This window comes from Pongo pygmaeus, chromosome Y, assembly GCF_028885625.2.
Source record: "Pongo pygmaeus isolate AG05252 chromosome Y, NHGRI_mPonPyg2-v2.0_pri, whole genome shotgun sequence".
In the NCBI taxonomy this organism is placed as follows: Eukaryota; Metazoa; Chordata; class Mammalia; order Primates; family Hominidae; genus Pongo; species Pongo pygmaeus.
Window position 1 is genome coordinate 30,381,896 of NC_072397.2, and position 6,237 is coordinate 30,388,132.

At 34.6% G+C, this 6,237-nt stretch overlaps 1 pseudogene; it reads left to right on the forward strand.

Annotated features, from left to right (window-relative positions):
• Positions 1-323: 323 nt before the first annotated feature.
• On the forward strand, positions 324-807 carry LOC129025725 (testis-specific XK-related protein, Y-linked-like; annotated as a pseudogene).
• Positions 808-6,237: the final 5,430 nt, after the last annotated feature.

The window sequence follows — 6,237 nt, forward strand, 5'->3', positions numbered from 1 at the left end:
TCTTTCTATGTGTTGTCACACCTTATAGCATCAGATATGAATGTCTGTACCCAGTTTCATACGTCCCAGTTATTTTTTGGGGGGCAATGTGTATATACATTTATAAATGTGGGTATGTATGTATTCAGTTATTATTTGTTTTTCCTAGGTATAATATAGGTTTTGCACGCATAAATCCCTCATAATGTAAAGTTAACAATAACTTTTTTCTTTTTCTTAAGTAAATTATTTTCTGAAGAAAGTGGGTAGGGAGGAACATATCTTAACATGGTAAGTTTAAAAGAGAAAGTGGCCATTACTAATGAAAATTATTCTCTAACATTTTGATGTTTAATAGTATTGCTGATGACGTGTTTCCTCTTACCAGTTGTGTATGGGGCCATTCACTGCAATATACTGGCCATCCACACCAGCAACAACTTTGCTGACATTAAGCTACAGGCAATAAAATTCATCTATGTCATGATATGGTATTCCTTGGTGATTATCTCATGTGTAGTGACTCTGGCACTTTTCCCTGCATCTCTGTGATAGAGGAGCTTACCCTTACTATTAATCATATATTCTGTATTATTGTTGGCACCATGGCTGGAGTTTTGGAAAAGTGGAGCTCATCTTCCTAGCAACACAGAAAATAATTCCAGCATGGTTGGTACAGTACAGATGTTTATCTTTATCATGCTAGTATTCGCTGCCATCAACTTCTCCTGCTGGTCGGCAGTAAAACTGCAGCTGTCAAATGAGGAAATAATTGACAAGAGACAGAGGTGGGCCATAGAATCCTACACTGTAGCTTTCAGTTTTTAGAAAATGTGATAATAATATTTGTATTTAGGTTCTTTGGAGGGAAAATTTTACTGAAGTCTTGTGACTCATTAATTGCCATGTAGCTCATCATAATCTACCTATTAGCCATTGGGTTTATGCTCCTCTTCTGTCAGTATCTGCAACCAAGGTGGTCAGGCAAAGTGTTGCCAGGACATACTGAAAATCATCCAGAAGTACTGCGATATTGTGTAAACATCTGGAGAATATTTACACAAAACATAAAAAATAAAAATAAGTAGCTGAGGAATTACTATCACTCATGGAGAAGTGTTGGATATTTTCAACAAAAAAGTATGCAATATCCATAAAATATCCATATATACTTTCACAGAACAAAGAGTAAAGAGGCTGAATGTGACTCTATAAACATACTCATAAAAATTATAAACAGCAAAGTCTTGGAAGTAGTTTCCAATAAGATTGATCTTTCTCCTGTGACTATGCATTAGTAATTTTTGTTTTCTTAAATATAATTGTACAACTTATTAAACAAAACAAAATCAAAAATCCATCTGGGTCCAAAAACTGAGCAGAAAAAATAATCATAGTGCATTTTTCACCTAGTACATTTTTGGTACCTATGCCTTTAATTTAACAAGTGTTTGTAATCTAGTATATACATTATCAGTGAACATTTTCTTTTCAGAAATAGTACTTACCACAGTTTTCATTCTGTACTTAAGAAGAACCTGAAACAGAAGTCTTATGAGCATGATCCTATTTATATGAATTTAAGGTTAACTAAAGTGTTTCTCATTAAACTTTGACCAACAGAAAACAACTCATGCTAATGCATCTTAAAGCACAAAACCTGTCCTATTAAAAGAAATCCTCAGGTTAATAATTTAAAATAGAAATTTACATTCCTACCAACAGTGCACAAGGATTCTCTGTGCTCTACATTCTCAAAAACACTTGTCATCTTTCATCTTGATAATAAAAGCCATTCCAATATGTGTGAGAGGAGGGCTCATTGTTGTTTTTAATTTGTATTTCCCTGATGATTGGTGGTATTGAGCATCTTTAAATATACAGTTGTTCAGAAATTAGCCAGGCAAAGTAGCTACTTGTAATCCCAACCACTAAGGAGGCTGAGGCAGAACTGCTGGAAACCAGTGGGTGGAAGACTCAGTGAGCTGAGATCACACCACTGCACTCCAGCTTGGATGACAGAGTGAGAATCTCTCTGAAATCAATCAGTCAGTAAATCAATATTAAATATAGAGTTGTTGGCTAGTTGTATGTCTTCCTTTGAGAAATGTAAGTTCAGGTCATTTGACCATATGTAATAGGCTTAATTTTTTGTTCTTGTTGTTAAACGGCTTGAGTTCCTTTTATGTATTTATTATTCACCCTTTATCATATATATGGTTTGCAGATAATTTCTCCAAGTGTTTGGGTTGTCTCTTCACACTAATATTTGTTTCCCTTTTTCCTTTTCTGTGCAGAAACATTTTAGTTTGATGTAATGTGATCCACTTGTTTTCTGTTGTGCTTTTGTAGCCTGTGCTTTGGGGTCATAGAATTGAGGTTTCAAAAATTAAATTAAATTAAAAATAGAATTACCACATGATCCAGCTACTCAACTTCAGAATATGTACTCAAGGGATATAAAATTAGCATGTCAAAAAGATATCTACACTCCTATATTCATCTCAGCGTTATTCATAATAGCCAAATACGGTAACACAACCCAAGTGCTCATCAACAGATCAACATATAAATTGTGGCACATATACACAATGAGTTATACAAGACAGCCTTAAAAAAGGAGGAAGTTCTGTTATTTATCTGTGACCAAATGAATGGAATTGGAAGACATTATGTTCAGTGTAATAAGAGAGGCACAGAATGACAAGTATAGAATGATCACAATTATATGTAAAATCAAAAAAGTTGAACTCCTTCAAACAGTGAATATGCCAGATGTGGTTCATGCCTGTATCTCCAGCACTTTGGGAGGATGTGGTGGTTGGATCACTTGAGGTCAGAAGTTTGAGGCCACAGTGAGCCACAGCTGTGCCACTGTACTCCAGCCTGGGCAATGCAGCAAGGCCCTGACTCTGTATAAAAACACACAAAAAGTAGTCAGAGATTGGAGTATGGGGTGGTGATTGGAGTGGGTGGAGAAATGGGAGGTGTTTGTCAAAGGGTAACAAATTTCAGTGAGATAGGAAAAAGTTCTGGTGATCCATTGCACAGAATGGTGAAGTTCTGGTGATCCATTGCACAGAATGGTGACCACAGTTAGTAAATGTCAACTTCAAAATTGCTTAACAGAAAAAAAAGGGCAGGCATGGTGGCTCATGTCTGAAATCCCAGCACTTTTGGTGGCCATGGTGGGAGGATCACTAGAGGCCAGGAGTTCGAGACCAGCCTGGCCAAAACAATTAAACACCATCTCTACTGAAAATATAAGAAATAGCCAGGTTTGGTGGTATGTGCATGTCGTCCCAGCTACTAGAGTGGCTGAGGCAAGAGAATAACTTGAACTCAGGCGGTGGTTGAAATGAACTGAGGTTGCACCACTGCGCTGAAGTCTGGGGAAAAAGAGCAAAACCCTATCTCAAAAAAAAGATTGTTTAAATGGTAGAATTCATATATTCTTATCACAAAGAAAGAAATGATAACTATGTGAGGTGATGGATGTGGTAACTAGCCCAATTTAATTATTTTGCAATATATACATGCATTATAAAATAACTTTGTGTCCCATAAATATTTACATTTGTGACTTTAAAATAAAAATGTTAAAAGAACGAATTATAGTTAAAATAAACTTGGCTTAATAGATATAGACAGTAATATATGCAAATGTTTTCTTCTATTTTGACTATTTGGCTTCTGTTATTTCTTGGGGAAACAAACACCATGGGAAGGGATGAAGGACACTAAAGCTTAATATTATGTAATTTCCATTATTTCGTTGTTGTTGTTGTTTCTTCTCCTTTTTTTTCTACCAAAGCAGTGGTGACAACTTTCTTAGTCACACTTTCTTTTGTGTTTATTTCTCATCAGAAATCACCACCAAAAATAAAGCTCATGTAGATTTGAGAATATTTTTTCCACTCCTATGGATGACCCTCTTCACCTTTGCTTTGGATTTCACAGCTTCTTAAAACAATGATTTACTTATTATTTATTGTCTGCTTGTACTATTACTTATTCACTCTACGTGCAGGATCATTTTCTTTTCTTTGTCTTTTATTTTAGTTGATTTTTTTTGAGCTGGAGTCTCTGGCACAATCTCAGCTCACTGCAACCTTGGACTCCCAGATTCAAGTGATTCTCCTGCCTCAGTCGGCTGAATATCTGACATTACAGGCATGCACTACCACACTTGGCTAATTTTAGAATTTTTAATTGTGATGGGGTTCCACCATGTTGCCAAGGCTGGTCTCGAACTGACCTCAAGTGATCTGTCCCGTCAGCCTCCCAAAGTGCTGGAATTACATTTGTGAGACAACACACCTGGCTTGATAATTTTCTTTACTAGATCTACATGCTGCTTGTCTTAGTCCTAGATATGGCACTGTCAACTCAATTGTTTATTTTCCATGATAGCAAGACTCATGGAAAGAGTTTGCCATGACAAGGTTTAATTTTACTTCTCTTAACCCTCCTTTCTTCAGGCATTTACCCTGTTTTTTAGAATCATATATTATACTTGTCACTAAAATCCCATATTTCACTTATCTGTTGCATATTACTCATACAGTCATTTGTATCTGTAAAATTGATTCACACCCTCATTCCTGAAATACTTTGTTTCTTTGGATTACGTGACTCAACTTTCCTCTGATTTCTCTATTTCATTGTCAATGCCTTTTATTGCATTTTATCTCATACATGTCTGTTCATTAGACCACTAATGTAACTATACAGAATACCTCTTTCTTCTTCCCTTTCTTCTTTCCCTTTTCCCTTCCCTTTTTCCTTTCTTTCCTTTTTTTAAGAAAGTGTTCTGCCACCCAGCCTGGAGTGCAGTAGTGAGACCTTGACCGACTACAGCCTCAAATTCCTGGGCTCAAGCAATTTTCCTGCATTGGTCTCCTCAGTAGCTGAGAACACAGATGCACACCACCACACCTGGCTTTTTATTGATGTTGTTTTGAGACAAAAGCCTTTAACGTTTTAAACCTGAAGTTCTAAGGAATTCAACTGGTGATATGACCTCTGGATTCCCATATTGTGCTTTTTTTTCTTATGAGCACCCCAAGATTAAGATAGCAAAATTGAAAACTTCCCCTGAACTTCTTTACACTTTCTACATGCCTCTCTCTTCCATCTTTTTTTTGTCTAAAAATACATCATCTATGTAACATAAAAATATTCCAAATACATTATTTTCACTTGTATCTTTCATATTTTATCTATAATAACTTTTTTATTATCTCCCACTTACAAATTTTTTTTCTTGTTGCTGTTCATACATTCCAGTTGAGGTCATCATTCATTGTTCCCTAAATGATAGTATCAACATCATAATTTACTTCCTGCTTCTGTGTTACCATATTCAATTTATTTTTAATTCAAGTTCTAGAACTATTCTTCTTTTCAACAAATGAAACACATCTCTTTTCTTTTTCTTTCTATTCTTCCTTTGTGCTTTACAATTAACTGTTACTTTATGAAGTGAGGAGCCATTTCACTGTTATTTACTGTTATATCCACCATTTTAAGCTAAAATTCTGAGATATAATTACCTCTCTATAAGTGTTTAATATTATAATAAATAATACAACTTTGTAATTTCAGTAGTAAATTTTTGAATACTAAGTTTTTAGATTAGTTATGAAACAAGATTTTAGTTGTGTGGCAGATAAGCTTATGTTATTTTTTTACTCCTTCCATTTCTGTCCATCCTAGCTATAAGACATTTAGAGGTGTGAAAGTCCCTATTCTCTCCTATACTTGAGAGCCTGTTGAAGTTATATAAATAAAGAAATGTACACTGACCATTTAATTCATATAAATAAATATAATGGTTAATATTTAAAATTTGTTTAAATAGTTTTATTACTTAAATTTATTATTACAGTTATTTAGATGTTTTATTATTTAAAACTCAATACAGGAAACAAATGTGGGAAAATCTCAAGTTATTCATTATTTATCATTCTTTTTATCATAGAAGATACAAGCCATCTCCTTATTGGCTAAGGCTATATTTCCAAAACAGTCATAACATTTCACTTTTCATTTCCCAATGAAATCTGAGGAGTATGTTTTGAACTCCCTGGTGATATGCCTACACCTACCCAGTGTAATTCTGTCTTCTTAGGAGGGCATAACTCTACAAGATGAATATGATAGTGTCGTAAAATATCACCCTTACATTTAGTTATGTGAAACACCACTAATGTAATAATAATATATGAGCTGTACATTACGTAGTCTAATTATAGA